Below are 16916 nucleotides of genomic sequence, written 5' to 3'. Positions count from 1 at the left end.
GAGAAGGAAATGTTCAATCACAACAGCCTTTTGTGCAATCCCCAATGTGACTATGAGGATAAAAAGCACTATGCATGGCTTTTTCAAAAAATATATAAGTTTACAGTAACATAAAATATAAAAATGTGAATTTATGAATGATGCAGTATCCTTGCGGATGAAAATCTGAATCTGAAGTTCAGGACAGAGGTAAGGACTAGAGAGCAGCATTTTGATATTATTGATTTTTTGGTGATAGAGCTATGTTGATGAGTAACATTGCCAGAGAAGGTAGAACAAGAAGAGGCCAACAGCTGTCTACCTGTCTTCTGGCTGGTGAAGGACAGGGAAGCCTGGTGTGCTGCAGTCCGTGGGGTCGTGACGAGCCGGACACGACTTGGCGGCTGAATGGTGACGACAGTTTCCTTATCTGTCTACCTACCCATCTGTCTGAGGGTGGGTGGCAGACCAGTAGCCTGAGGCAAAAATCATGGAAAGTTTCAAGAGAGTTGGATTCAAGCCAGGATACCCATTCTAAATATCAAGAAAGGAATATCCGAAGAAAGAAATTCTCAATCCTGTCAAATGCGCCATAGCATCAAATGGAGTGACTGAAGTAAAATATTACTAATAAAATATTGTGGATGGTTTCTCTAATTGATGAGTAGACTCAAGGTTTTAAATTGGTTTTGGTATGCTTTAGAGTATTAAGCACCTTCATACCTACAAAAAGTGATTCAGGAACTAGAGAAAAACATAATCAAATACAAGGATTCCAATATGGTCTAGACATTGTGTCAGCAAACGTTACCTGTCTTTTTCTTTTTTAAAAAAGTTAGTCCAATAAAAGCTATGGCTTTTTCAAAAAAATCAGGTTTGGACAAAGTCCACATGCTTTCTGAATTTTCAAAATCTACCCTATAAGTCTGTAAGGAGGGTATAGCATGAAACCAATTTTATGGTACCTATATATTTTTTTCCAGGTCATTTGTTTCTTGCCCTATTCTTTCCTAACATTTCCTATAGATTTTCTCCATGGTTTTCAAAATCCCACTGGCATATTTTTGTCATACCTAACATTCATCTTGTGGTCTCAGATATTTCTGGAAGATTAAATCATGGAGTCTAATAAAACACAGATAATGGCATTTTTAACTATTTAGCATGTCCAATTCTTTAATGAGTTTAGGGGCCACACTATGCAGTATATGGAAAGAAGTAGGTCCCTGGAAGGAAGCCTGGGTCACTGGCAGGTGGTGATATGATTACTGGCTGGAGGAAATGTGGATGGGTTGGTCTATGTCTAATCCTTTTGTGGCTTCCTGTGTGACAACGCTGTAATGAAAACATCACCACAAATTATAAGAATTGTCAAAATGGGCTACCAGAGGGTTTTTTTCACTCTTGAGTTTGCTACTAACCAAAATTGTACAATGCATCATATGATACATATAGACTGCTCTCACTCGGGATGTACGTAGGAGCCGAACAATTAACATCAACAAGAAATGTAAGCCCCCTTTGAAGTGAGTAGACTGGGGTACAGAGGATGGTTGCTTCATAAATGGGAATCTTGAAAGAGTTTGAAAGTCAAGTTTTACTCCTGGAGCTAAAATCATATTTGCTTTTGAGAGTTAGGTATTTAGTTTGAATATTAAAGAGGGTCATACTTTGTACTCACTATTATTTAAGAGGCTTTGAGTGTTTGATGTAACAGTTAAATACACAGAGACAAACATTTTTTCTATAAAACTGTTTAGTCACTTTGGTCCTTCCAGAAAATTTATATATTAATTGCTTGCTTGGGCCATGTAATGTAGATTAAAGTTCTCTGGGATATTAAGAGATCTTAACCAACCCACTACTGAAACCATATCACAAGGGTAATACTAGATATAGTGCTAAATGCGTTTCATTGATTTTTCTCACTTCTCTTGAGAGCTCTTGAGATGTTTACCTCTAATTTCCCATTTTACAGATGAAGTGTCATATGGACAGATGCAGAGAGCAAGAACCACATCATGATTCAAATCCCAGAAAGCTGACTCCAGAACACAGGCCCTGAGCCACTCACCGAGGCCTTGCCCGCTTCTGACACTCTTCATGTGCGATTATCTACTTTATCTCATTTGAACTTTTCAGTGCTTTGAGGTAGGAAAGTAAAAACAGTATTCCTAATGTGATCATTAGGTTCATAGGCAATAAAATGACTTGTCTTATTAAAAACCATGCAACAGACTACACTAAATTACAGTTTCTTAATTTTATTTTAGACTTCTTTGGTTAATCAGTTTCCCTTTTTCAGAGAGACTAGATTTTTTCTTAGGAAAAACATTAGATGTTCTAGTATATATATATATATATGTATGTATATATTTATGCAGATATACTAGTATATCTGTACTATATATTTAAATAAAATATATCATTAACATTTCTCTTAAAGGTAACAAAATATGAAAGTATAATAACTTTTCTTTGATTCATTAATTCGATAGGTGGTTGCAAGACAGTTTTGAGGGGACAGAAATAAAACCTTGGAAACATTTGGTTTATTAGCAGTAAGCTGAGTAGCCCTCATAGTCAACAAAAGAGTCTGAAATGCAGTACTTGGGTGCAATCTCAAAAATAACAGAATGATCTCAGTTCATTTCCAAGGCAAACCATTCAATATCATAGTAATCCAAGTCTATGCCCCAACCACAAATGCTAAAGCTGAAGTTGAATGGCTCTATGAGGACCTACAAGACCTTCTTGAACTACCACGAAAAAAAGATGTCTTTTTCACCATAGGGGGCTGAAATGCAAAATTAAGACATCAAGAGATACCTGGAGTAACAGGCAAGTTTGGCCTCGGAGTACAAAATGAAGCATGACAAAGGCTAACAATGTTTTACCAAGAGAATGCTCTGGTCATAGCAAACACCCTCTTCCAATAACACAAGAGAAGACTCTACACATGGATATCAGCAGATGGTCAACACTGAAATCAGATTGATTATATTCTTTACAGCCAAAGATGGAGAATTCTATATAGTCAGCAAAAATAAGACCAGAATCTGACTATGGCTCAGATCATGAACTCCTTATTGCAAAATTTAGGCTTAAATGGAAGAAAGTAGGGAAAAGCACTAGACCATTCAGGTATGACCTAAATCAAATCCCTTATCATTATACAGGGGAAGTGACAAATAGATTCCAGGGATTAGATCTGATAGGCAGAGTGCCTGATGGGCTATGGACGGAGGTTCATAACATTGTACAGGAGATGGTGATCAAAATCATCCCCAAGAAAAACAAATGCAAAAAGACAAAATGATTATCTGAGGAGGCCTTACAAATAACTGAGAAAAGAGGAAAAGTGAAAGGCAAAGGAGAAAAGGAAAGATACACCCATCTGAATGCACAGCCCCAAAGAATAGCAAGGAGAGACAAGAAAACCTTTTTAAGTGAACAATGCAAAGAAATATAGGAAAACAATTGAATGGGAAAGACTAAAGATCTCTTGAAGAAAAATATGAAGAAGAGGTGGAAAGAATACACAGAAGAACTGTACAAAAAATACTTTAGTAACCTGGATAACCACGATGGTGTGATCAGTTACCTAGAGCCAGAAATCCTGGAGTATGAAGTCAAGTGGGCCTTAGAACAAACAAAGTGTAAGGAGGTGATGGAATTCCAGCTGAACTTTGTCAAAACCTAAAAGATAATGCTGTTAAAGTGCTGCACTCAACATGCCAGCAAAGGTGGAAAACTCAGCAGTGGCGACAGGATTGCAAAAAGTTAATTTTCATTCCAATCGCAAAGAAAGGCAATGACAAAGAATGATCAAACTACCATACAATTGCATTCATTTCACATACTAGCAAAGTAATGCTCAAAATCCTGCAAGCTAGACTTCAAAAGTGTGTGAGGCAAGAACTTCCAGATGTGCAAACTGGATTTAGAAAAGGCAGAGGAACCAGAGATCAAATTGCCAACATCTGTAGGATCATTGAAAAAGCTAGAGAATTCCAGAAAAACATCTACTTCTGCTTCATTGACCATGCTAAAGCTTTTGATTCTGTGAATCATAACAAACTGTGGAAAATTCTTCAAGAGATGGGGATACCAGACAACCTTACCTGTCTCCTGAGAAACCTATATGCAGGTCAGGAAGCAGCAGTTAGAACTGGAGATGGAACAACAGACCGGTTCCAAATGGGGAAAGGAGTACGTCAAGGCTGCATATTGTCACCCTGCTTGTTTAACTTATATGCAGAGTACATCATGAGAAATGCTGGGCTGGATGAAGCACAAGCTGGAATCATGATTGCCAGGAGAAATATCAATAACCTCAGATATGCAGATGACACCACCCTTACGGCTGAAAGTGTAGAAGAACTAAAGAGCTTCTTGATGAAAGTGAAAGAGGAGAGTGAAAATGCTGGCTTAAAGCTCAACATTCAGAAAACAAAGATCATGGCATCTGGTCCCATCACTTCATGGCAAATAGGTGGGGAAACAGTGGGAACAGTTGTCGTTTTTCAGTCACTCAGTTGTGTCTGACTCTTTGCGACCTCTGGACTGCAACATGCCATGATTCCCTGGAGCTCACTCAATCTCATGTCCATTGAGTTGGTGATGCCATTCAACCACGCAGTCCATGGGGGTCGCAAAGAGTCTGACACAACTGAGCGACTGAGCAACACCAGAGCTGAGGTCACAGAGATCCGGTTCCCCCAGGGAGAAGCACTGTGAATGAACTGCGCCACAGTCAGCAAAGGAGGAAACCCCGCAGAAGACTCTGAAGCATATGATTAAGAGTCTGAAAGAGTTCAAGACTACGACTCTGCTTTCAACGTCTCCTATGACTACTCCCTGAAAGCCTAAAGGACAAGGCGAGTTAAACACATACTTAATGGATGCTTAATCTGTCCAAGGAGTGGAAGCCAAGGATGACTGGGACCAAGCTGCAGACCAAGGAAGGTCCTTCCATAAAGCATAGTCAATATGACAACAGTGTTAATAGGAGACAGAATGTACGAAGCGCCATAAGAAAAGTAAGAAATACAACAGGGTTCAGGGAAGGGTGACAGAACATCTGGTTGGGGGCAATCCAGAAAGTTTAGTAGGGAAACATCTTGTAGACGGGTAGGGTTTCAACAGGGGGGGTGTGTGGGGGGTGAGGGTAGTGGGGAAGTTTCAACAGTGACTTTCTTTTTTTTTTTTTCAACAGTGACTTTCAATCCACAAATTGATAGAGAGAACCTAGCGAATTTATATTTCACCTTAATTTCTTAAATTATGCCTATTTTTAGTGATCCTGTGAAAAGAGAAACATGAAATACACTATAATTAAATCTAAAACTTTATATTGATAACGCTTTTCTTCCAGGGAAATTATTGTATGATTGAGATAATCTGAATGATTATGTCCTTTGCATTAAGTGAAAACTTAAAAAGAATTTTTTTTGAGTGCCTAAGTAATTGGCCATTCAAGAAAAAATCACTGGAGAGTTAAAAATAGAGTTAGTACCATTTCTGGAGTTTCTTTTACTTCTCTACTTCTTAGTACAAAATGACAGAGGTTATAAAAGGTTAATTCTGGAACTGAAAAGTGGACATTAATGAAATGCATACAAAAATGTTTTATAAGATGCTTGCAATCTACAACTTTTTATAGCAATTTCTTCTTAAATATGGTGAAGTTTACACAGGCCTGCTGCTATTCACAAACATCCAAAGGCTATTTTCCACCTGATAAAATCTCTCAGCTCATCATGTTAGAATGTCTGAGACTCATTAGAACATACCAAATACACTCCACTTATCAAATGAGTGAAGGTACCAGAAGGTTGCTCTGCCAAACACGACCTATATAACAAACACGTGTGGCAACTCCCCGTGGACCGATTGGATTGCGGTGGTAATAGACGGTGAACTCAGTCCTTAGCTAAATTAGAGATTCTCTGTACTCTCGGGACCCAAGGCATCATTTCCCAGGAATTCTTACTCAAAAGTGTTTAAATTACTAGCCCTTAACTGATGTTTTAGTTAACATAGGCACCATCATGGTTCAGGATAAGAGATGAGTGAACTGGAGACTGAGGTTGGCCACATAATTTTTATACAAAATAGTCAGACTGGTTCAGGCAAAGCTAGAAAGTGTTTTAATGAGCTCAAACTTCAACTCTTTAGAAAAAAGAATGACATTTTCTTCTGAGTGAAAACAATATTCCAATCAATGATTTAAGGCCTTCCTAATCTAATTTTCATCAATGTGATAACAGGAATTTAGCGTCAGCTTAGAAAGAGCTGATTAATTCAGGATAATAGAGCGCTTGGAGAGTCCTATGTTTAAATGACTCAAGTGCGCTATTTAAGAGTTTAAGAAATTATTCATAGAGGGTTTGGGGATCTGTTGTTGTTACTTCTGTATTTAGTCCCTAGTTTGCCTTTACTTAAAGATAGACTTGACTTTTTAGAGCAAATACAGGTTCATAGCAAAAGTGAACAGAAAGGAATTTCTGCATACCTCTGTTACATCCCATGTACTCAGCACCAGAGTGGTACACTTGTTATAACTGATGAACCTACTCTGACATGTCATTATCACCCAAAGTCCACAGTTAACATGAGTTCTCCTTGGTGTTGTAGGATCTATGGTTTTGGCAAATGTATAGCAACATATATCCATCACTGTACTATTCATTCAGAATAATTTCACTGCCCTAAAATTCCTCCGTGTTCTGCCTATTTATCCTTCCCTTCTTCCCAAACTCCTGGCAACCTCTAATCTTTTAACTGTCTTTATAGTTTTGCCTTTTCCAGAACATCGTACAGTTGGCATCGGCATGTGGTCATTTCAGATTGACTTCTTGTACTTAGTAATATGCATTTAAGTTTCTTTCATACATTCACATGGTTTGAGAGCTCATTTCTTTTCAACACTGAGTAATATTTTATTGTCTAAATGCATCACAGTTTATTTGTTCATTCACCTACTGAAAGACGCCTTGGTGGCTTCCAGGTTTTGGCAACTAGGAATAAAGCTGCTATCAATGCCCATGTGCATTTTTTTTCATGGACATACATTTTCAACTCCTGTGAGTAGATACCAATGATCCTGGCTGCTGGATTCTATGTTAAAACTATGTTTAATTTTGTAAGGAATTTGCCAAACTGTCTTCCAAAGTGACTGTACACATTACATTCCTACCAGCAATGAGTCAGATCTCCTGTACGCCACATCTTCTCCAGCATTTGGTGTTTTCAATTTTGGATTCTAGCTACTCCCATAGGTTGGCAGTGGTATCTCACTGCTGCTTTACTTAGCTGGTTAAAGCATCTGTCTAGTAAACAGGAGATCTGGGTTCGAATCCCAGCAGTGCCTGGGACAGTTGACTGTGATATATTGGGCTTCCCTGGTAACTCAGCTGGTAAAGAATCCACCTGCAATTAAGGAGACCTGGGTTCGATTCCTGGGTCAGGAAGATCCCCTGGAGAAGGGACAGGCTACCCACTCCAGTATTCTTGAGCTTTCCTGGTAGCTCAGCTGATGAAGAATCTGCCTGCAATATGGGAGACCTGGATTTGATCCCTAGGTTGGGAAGATATCCTGGAGAAGGGAACAGCTACCCTCTCCAGTATTCTGGCTTGGAGAATCCCATGGACTCTAAAATCCATGGGGTCACAAAGAGTCGGACATGACTGGGTGACTTTCATGTTCATTCTCAATGACATGATGTACAACACCCTTTCATAGGCTTATTTGACATTGGTGCATCTTTGGTGAGGTCTTTGTTTAGGTCTTTTGCCCATTTTAAAAATCAGGTTGTTCATTTTCTTACTGTTAAGCTTCAAGAGTTCTTTGTATACCTTGGATCCCAGTCCTTCATCAGATGTGCCTTTACAAATATATTCTCCCGATCTGTGGCTTGTCCTTTCGTCCTTTTGACATTGTCTTTCACAGAGCAGAAGTTTTTAATTTAAATGAACGCCAGCTTTTCAATAATTTATTTCGTAGACCATGCCTGTGTTGTTATATCTATAAAGTAATCATCATACTCAAGGTCATGTAATTTTCTCCTCTGTTATCTTCTAGGGCTTTTATAGGCTTACATTTTACATTTAGGTCTGAGAACTACTTTGGTTAATTTTTGTGAAGATTGTAAAGTCTGTTTTAAATTTTTTTTTTTTCTCATGTGGATGCTCAGTTGAGCGTCATTTGTTGGAAAGACTATTTCTGCTCCATTTTATTGCTTTTGCTCTTCTGTCGATCAGCTGACTATATTTGTGTGCATCTGCTTCTGGCCTCTTTGTTCTGTTCCCTTGATCTATTTGTCCATACTTCTGCCATCATGAGTGATATATTTTTTAAAAATAATACAAATTATAATTAGCTGTTATTCTGAATTTACAAAACCGAAAGAGAAAGCCCTCACATGTTCTTCGAAGAGGTCACAGTATTTCAGTTACAGTAATTAATTTTTCAAGTCTGTGATAGACAGCGGGCAGAACAAGATAATTCTCTTTATAGTGAGCTGTGAAATGGAATACTTAAATTTCTAGCTGAAAGGGTGGAGTGTGGGTTCTTAGAAGAAGGCTTCCTTGTCGCTTCTTCCCACTGCTGACACTTAAGACTTCACTGGATTGACTGGTTTTCTCAGGCTCACCAGCTCCTGGCTGGGGCAGAGAAGGTTCCCACGCCTGTGCTCTTAAAGGGAATTTGAATGTGAAAGAGCCAATTCTGCTGGAAGGAAAGGTGTGGCAGGAAGGGTTTCTATTGTCCTGAGGCTTGCCTGAGGGTAGAATTAAGTGCACACACTTCTCTGTTCACCCCTTTTCGCTCTCTCTGCTCTCGTCCATTCAACTGCAGCCTTTGCAAATACCTTCACTGCAAATGTAGTGATTGTAAGTCTTCAGTATTCTTGAAGCATTTTTTTTTCAAAATACAGATTCCTAGGCCTTACCGTCCAGAAATTCTGATTCTGCAGCTGTGACTCTGTCACAATAATCTGTCTTTAGAGCAAGATCTCACCAGGAGTTCTAACACAGATAACTCTACACTGCGCTTTGAGAAATTTTGCATAGAAGTAGTTAAACACTAATAAATCAAGTGCTAGAGTGTAAAATAAGTACAGAAGATGGACTAAATGTTATCTAGAATTCAAGATGTTACCAATTAAAATGCAAATAATCAACTCAAATAACAGTATTGCATTGGACAGGTTACAAGATTCTCTAAAGGAACAATGTACAATACAAAGATGTGTACGCCTATAAATTTAATTAATGGATGCAGAAGATTATATCTTGGCTCATGATAGGGCACTGCAAGTGGTGTTAGTATTTGTTGACATGACTTGGCGACGAGTTTTCTTATTTAATACTACTTATTCCCCCAAATTCATGTTTTCCAAGTGACTTCATCATCAATAGGCCTACAATAGAAATTATAATTTTAGATAGTTTGTTTCTAAGTGCTGGAATAATCATAAGGGATTTGATTTACATCATACCTGAATGGTCTAAGGATTTTCCCTACTTTCTTCAATTTAAGTCTGAATTTGGCAATAAGGAGTTCATGATCTGAGCCACAGTCAGCTCTTGGTCTTGTTTTTGCTGACTGTATAGCGCTTCTCCATCTTTGGCTACAAAGAATATAATCAATACGATTTCTGTGTTGACCATCTGGTGATGTCCATGTGTAGAGTCTTCTCTTGTGTTGTTGGAAGAGGGTGTTTGCTATGACCAGTGCCTTCTCTTCGGCAAAACTCTGTTAGCCTTTGTCCTGCTTCATTTTGTACACAAGGGCAAACTTGCCTGTTACTCTAGGTATCTCTTGACTTCCTAATTTTGCATTCCAACCCCTTATGATGAGAAGGACATCTTTTTTGGGTGTTAGTTCTAGAAGGACTTGTAGGTCATCACAGAACCATTCAACTTCAGCTTCTTCGGCATTAGTGGTTGGGGCATAGACTTGGATTACTATGATATTGAATGGTTTGCCTTGGAAGCAAACAGAGATCATTCTTTTGTTTATGAGATTCCACACAAGTACTGCATTTCACACTCTTTCGTTGACTATGAGGGCTACTTCATTACTTCTAAGGGATTCTTGCTCACAGCAGTAGATATAATGGTCATCTGAATTGAATTAGCCCATTCTGGTCCATTTCAGTTCACTGATTACTAAATTGTTGATGTTCACTCTTGACCACTTTCAATTTACCTTGATTCATGACACCACCCTAATGGCAGAAAGTGAAGAGGAACTAAAAGCCTATTGATGAAGTGAAAGAGGAGAGTGAAAAAGTTGAGCTTTAGCTCAACATTCAAAAAATGAAAATTACGGCACCTGGTCCCATCACTTCAGGACAAATAGATGGGACAACAGTGGAAACAGTGACAGACTCTGTTACCTTGGGCTCCAGAATCACTGCACATGGTGACTCTGCTGTGCTGTGCCTAGGGGCTCAGTCGTGTCTGCCTCTTTGCGACCTCATGGACTATAGCTCACCAGGCTCCTCTGTCCTTGGGCCATGAAATTAAAAGACGCTTGCTTCTTGGAAGAAAAGCTATGACCACCTAGATAGCATATTAAAAAGCAGAGATGTTACTTTGCTGACAAAGGTCTGTCTAGTCAAAGCTATGGTTTTCCCAGTAGTCATGTATGGATGTGAGAGCTGGACCATAAAGAAAGCTGAGTGCCAAAGAACTGATGATTTTGAAGTTTGGTGTTGGAGAAGATTCTTGAGAGTCCCTTGGACTGCAAGGAGATCAAACCTCAACCCTAAAGGAAATCAACCCTGAATATTCATTGGAGGGACTGATGCTGAAGCTGGAACTCCAATATTTTGGCCACCTGATTCAAAGAGCTGACTCACTGGAAAAGACCCTGATGCTGGGAAAGCTTGAGGGCAGGAGGAGGAGAAGGGGACAACAGAGGATGAGATGGCTGGATTCTATCACCGACTCAACAGACATGAGTTTGGGTAAACTCCGGGAGTTGGTGATGGACAGGGAGGCCTGGCGTGCTGCAGTCCATGGGGTCACAAAGAGTCGGACACGACTGAATGACTGAACTGACTGACTGACTGAAGTGCTGGTACTTTCTAGGAAAGAATTTGTGTTAAAAATTTACAGAACTTGAAGGTGGAACTCATTTCGTGAATCCTTGGGTTCCTTTTGATTTCTAAATAATTTCTGATTTCATTTTCCCCCATTTATTTAAATCCACACTGCTCATGTCCAAGGTATTTTGATTTGCCTCTTTCCTTGTGATCTACGTGAGTTTAGCTAATGCATATTTCCAACCTAACAGAGAAACTGATTCTTCACTGTGACAGTACTCACAAGAAGTTTTTTTCGTTTAGCAGCACACTGCCCTTTTCTTTGAAACTTTACTTGAAATTATGTTAAAAAAAATGATTGAATCAAACCTTACTTGTGTCATATTGAACAGGGTGCAGAGTCTCTATTTTAAAACCTTAGGATCATTAGTATTTTTCAAGTATATTAAAAAAAATTCTATTGCCCACAATTAAATATGTAATTAAATCTATTTTGGTAATAGCTTCATTTTAGAATTAGCTTTTCAAGAACAATAAGAACAAAGCTTTTTTATGACTTATTCCTGGAAAGCAACTGTCAGCTGTCAATTTTATCACTACTCAGATCTCTTTATGGGTGAAATCCAACATTAGTAACTCCTCCCTCATCTCATGGACTAATACCTTCTGAATGTAATAGCTTGATTTATTCATTTAACAACTGTTTATTGAGAGCCTACCTGGAGCAGGGTATTGTTCCAGGCATTTAATGCAAATGAAGCTATTTTAGATTCTATCATTCAGTTCTAACAACTTTTTGTACTAAACATTTACAAGAGTGATTCATTCACAGTTAAAAAAATTACACAATGTGCTACTGCTGGAAGGAGAAAATAAAGGTTTCTCATCTTACCCTTTTTGTATCTAATTCCCCTGGGTTAACCACTTTTCAGATATTCAAAGGTACACAAAGACAAATTTCTGTGCATACACATGAATATAAATATACACAAACATTTACATAAACTTTATAACAAGATGTAACAACATTAAAAGTACTATTGGGCAATTTGCTTATAAGTTTCAGTAAATGCAGAGTGGATGTTAAAGAAATTAAAAGATGCTTGCTCCTTAGAAGGAAAGTTATGATAAACCTAGACAGTGTATTAAAAAGCAGAGACATCACTTTGCCGACAAAAGTTTGCATAGTCAAAGCTATGGTATTTCCAGCAGTCATGTACGGATGGGAGAGTTGGACCGTAAAGAAGGCTGAGTGCTGAAGAATGGATGCTTTCAAACTGTCATGCTGCAGAAGATGCTTGAGGCCCTTGGACTGCAAGGAGATCCAATCCCTCAATCCTAAAGGAAATCAGTCCTGAATATTCACTGGAAGGATTGATGTGCTAAAGCTCCAATACTTTGGCCCCCTGATGGGAAGAGCTGACTCGTTGGAAAAGACCCTGATGCTGGGAAAGATTGAGGGCAGGAGAAGAGGACGACAGAGGATGAGATGGTTGGATGGCATCACCAACTCAATGGACATGAATTTGAGCAAACTCTGGGAGATACCGGAAGACAGCGGAGCATGGCGTGCTGCAGTCCCTGCGGTCTCAGACAGTCAGACACCACTCTGTGGCTCAGCGCCAACAGCACAGTGGATGTAGCTATGTGTATAGTCTAATGTGCTTTTGCTAATATTTACGTAAGGCTTCCCTGGGGCTCAGGCGCTAAATAATCTGCCTGCAATGCAAGAGATCCGGCTTCGATCCCTGGAGGAGGGAAAGGAAACCCACTCCAGTGTTCTTGCCTGGAGAGTCCCATGGATGGAGGAGCCTGGTGGGCTACAGTCCACAGGGTCGCAAAGGGTCGGGCACGACCAAGTGACTAGCACTTCGCATATAAGTTAAATCCTAAAGAATCTTAGCACTAGAATTGTTGGGTCAAAACCAGTTATAATTAAAAGTTTGAATAGGTACTATGTTAGTTTTCTATCACTGTGTAACAAATTACTACAAATGCAGTGGTAATTTAAACAACACACATTTATTTTCTCATAGTTTCCAAGGGCCGAGAGTCCAGGCATAGTTTAGTTAGGTCCCTTGCTCAGGGTCTCACAGGGCTGCAATCAAGGTATCAGATAGGGATGGGGTCTCATCTGAGGTTCGAGGCCTCTTCCAAGCTCATGTAATTCCTGGCAGAACACATGTCCTTGCAAGTATAGAATTCATGCTGGCTTACTTCTTCAAGGCCAGAAGGAGAGATTCTCAGCATCTTCTGACTTTAGACCTTCTATTAAGGCCTCACCAGATTAGATCAGGCTCACTCAGAATAGTATCCCTTTTAATTAGCTTAAAATTGACTGGTTGATTATACCTGAAGTCCCTTCACTTTCTTTTTTAAATTTTTTTATTTTTGTTAGTTGGAGGCTAATTACTTCACAATATTATAGTGGTTTTTGTCATACATTGACATGAACCAGCCATGGATACACATGTATTCCCCTTCCTGATCCCCCCTCCCACCTCCCTCTCCACCCGATCCCTCTGGGTCTTCCCAGTGCACCAGGTCCGAGCACTTGTCTCATGCATCCAACCTGGGCTGGTGATCTGTTTCACCCTAGATAATATACATATTTCGATGCTGTTCTCTTGAAACATCCCACCCTCGCCTTCTCCCACAGAGTCCAAAAGTCTGTTCTATACATCTGTGTCTCTTTTTCTGTTTTGCATATAGGGTTATCGTTACCATCTTTCTAAATTCCATATATATGTGTTAGTATACTGTAATGGTCTTTATCTTTCTGGCTTACTTCACTCTGTATAATGGGCTCCAGTTTCATGCATCTCATTAGAACTGATTCAAATGAATTCTATAAACTCCTAGAGGAGAACATAGGTAAAACACTCTCCGACATAAATCACAGCAGGATCCTCTATGACCCACATCCCAGAATATTAGAAACAAAAGCAAAAATAAACAAATGGGACCTAATGAAACTTAAAAGCTTTTGCACAACAAAGGAAACTATAAGCAAGGTGAAAAGACAGCCCTCAGATTGGGAGAAAATAATAGCAAATGAAGCAACAGACAAAGGATTAATCTCAAAAATATACAAGCAGCTCCTCCAGCTCAACTCCAGAAAAATAAATGACCCAATCAAAAAATGGGCCAAAGAACTAAACAGACATTTCTCCAAGGAAGACATACAGATGGCTAACAAACACATGAAAAGATGCTCAACATCACTCATTATCAGAGAAATGCAAATCAAAACCACAATGAGGTACCATTACACGCCAGTCAGGATGGCTGCTATCCAAAAGTCTACAAGCAATAAATGCTGGAGAGGGTGTGGAGAAAAGGGAACCCTCTTACACTGTTGGTGGGAATGCAAACTAGTACAGCTGCTATGGAGAACAGTGTGGAGATTTCTTAAAAAACTGGAAATAGAACTGCCATATGACCCAGCAATCCCACTTCTGGGCATACACACCGAGGAAACCAGATCTGAAAGAGACACGTGCACCTCAATGTTCATCGCAGCACTGTTTATAATAGCCAGGACATGGAATCAACCTAGATGCCCATCAGCAGACGAATGGATAAGGAAGCTGTGGTACATATACACCATGGAATATTACTCAGCCATTAAAAAGAATTCATTTGAATTAGCTCCCTTCACTTTCATCATCTAAGGCAATATGGTCATGAGACTGATAGCCCATCATTTTTGCCATATTTACTGGTTAGAAACAAGTTACACGTTTCACCCACACTAAATGTGAGGGGAGAAAGGAAAGATATGGGTCACTGAAGGTCATCTTAGAATTCTGTGTACCATAGCATCCTAAGGGTGTTAAGATAATCTAGATTCTCACCAGACTTTCAAAGAAAGCCTTTATCAGCCAGGGCTTAGTCAAGAAAACAGAGGATGCTCTATGAACTGCATAAATCAGTGAATTTAGTTCTTAGAATGAGAAGCTTCTGTAACCTTTGAAAGGGCTAGGGAAGGAGACCCCGTGCCAGCAAGTATTTCTTGTTGTGACCAAGGTTTCTGGTGACTCTCTAGAACCTCTCAGTGCTGATCAGTAAACTGTCGAAGTCTCCAGCATCTCTGGGAGGCTCTATCTACCTCACTCTCTGAGCGAGCCAGACCCTCCCATTCACACACTCACCTGGCTGCTACCGTCTCCAGAGAATGCTGTTCCTTCCCTCCTTTGGGCATCTCAAACCTGGAACAAGAGTCTCATTGCTGTGGTACCTGGAACCACACAACAGAGGAGGTTTGGAGAAAGGCAACTCCTGCTTCCTTTCTGCGATGAAAGGAATTTTAAAAGGAGGCACAGTGATGCAGACGGAACCCCAGACATCTAGTGCCCCTTCCTCACATTCATTTCAGCAGGAAGAATGATCGGTCTTTTAACATTTTGCCATTCTGACAGGTGTGAAAAATAGTCCCATGTGTGGCTTGTTTTAACTTGCATTTCTTTGATCACTGGTAAGGTGGATCACCTCTTTGTTTTTAATCCAATCTGAGCAGATCCAGAAAGAATGAAGAGCCAAAGCTGGGAACGATTGGAGGTGGGAGGAGAAGGGGACGACAGAGGATGGGAGGGTTGGTTGGCATCACTGACTTGATGGAGGTGAGTCTGAGCAAGCTCCGGGAGTTGATGGACAGGGAGGCCTGGTGAGCGGCAGTCCATGGGGTCGCAAAGAGTCAGACAAGACTTAGTGACTGAACTGAACTGAGCAGTGTATATTTTACCTCTGATATAAACTGTTTACACTGATATAAATCTGTTTCTACATATAATATCCAGGCTGCCCCCAGACTCCCTTTCAACTACTCATTTAAAACGAAAAGAAAACAGAGCCAATTTTGAAGATCCAGCTTCATCTTTCATTTTCAGGGTTTTGTTAAAATTACTTTATCATAGAGAAAATGCTTAAATATTAAGATATGCCCAAGGCACAGATAACTCTCATGAGTTAAAAAGGGAATAATTAAAGGGAAAATAGCAGTTTCTATGTGTCCTACTGTTAAAGTTAGAAGATATCAGTGTAGTTATATTTTATATTCAAGAGCTACTTTGAATTTTTTTAACTTCATATCTAATAATAAATTGTTGTTTCCAGACAGAGTAAATGCGCAGGTAACACACACACAAAATGTCTTATAGCTAGACCCCTATGTTATCTATAGTTCAAAGGTTAAAAATAGGGCCTAGTGGCAATCACTGCTACTTTAAAAATCATTGTGTTTAATCTCTAATGCTGATCAGCCAACTCGAAAAGTATACACTGATATCTCTTTAATGTGACTTTTTTGTTCCTTTAATAGTTGAGTTTCATTTAGCTATTGAATGTATAAGTTGCATACCATCAGCTTTGCTTTTATTTTAGGAATATTTATTGCAATTCAATTTTTAATTTCATTAACAGAAAACTAAGTAAACAGCAACTAAATTGCCTCTCTGGGCAAATCTGTATATGATTATTTTTCATCTCGCTCTTTATAGAGGGCATTACATGTACTCTACAAAACTACTCTCTCAATTACTATCCACTGAGTAATAATTCCACCTACTCTATCAACAAAGAAAACAATATTTTTAGAATATTCTTGAGTAACTGACTGTATAAAAAGGGGAACTGCCAAATGTACTAAGATATAAACCAGCTAAAGTTCAAAGGCTGAAAACAAAGGAAGTGAATTCTTAATTTATGGAACAGTCTGACGCAGGTATTTCCGACCTGCAGTCAGCTTTCCTCCATGTGGTGATTAAGGGATCTAGGTTTCTATTACCTTGTGGGTGTATAATCTCCTAGGACATGAGAGATGTTCTGTGCATCCAGCTTGCAGTGGGAAAATCCCCAGTAAAACCTTTCAATTAATTAAAC

Source organism: Odocoileus virginianus, chromosome 3 (genome assembly GCF_023699985.2).
Source record: "Odocoileus virginianus isolate 20LAN1187 ecotype Illinois chromosome 3, Ovbor_1.2, whole genome shotgun sequence".
NCBI classification, from domain to species: Eukaryota; Metazoa; Chordata; class Mammalia; order Artiodactyla; family Cervidae; genus Odocoileus; species Odocoileus virginianus.
Note: the sequence above shows the minus strand (reverse complement) of the source record.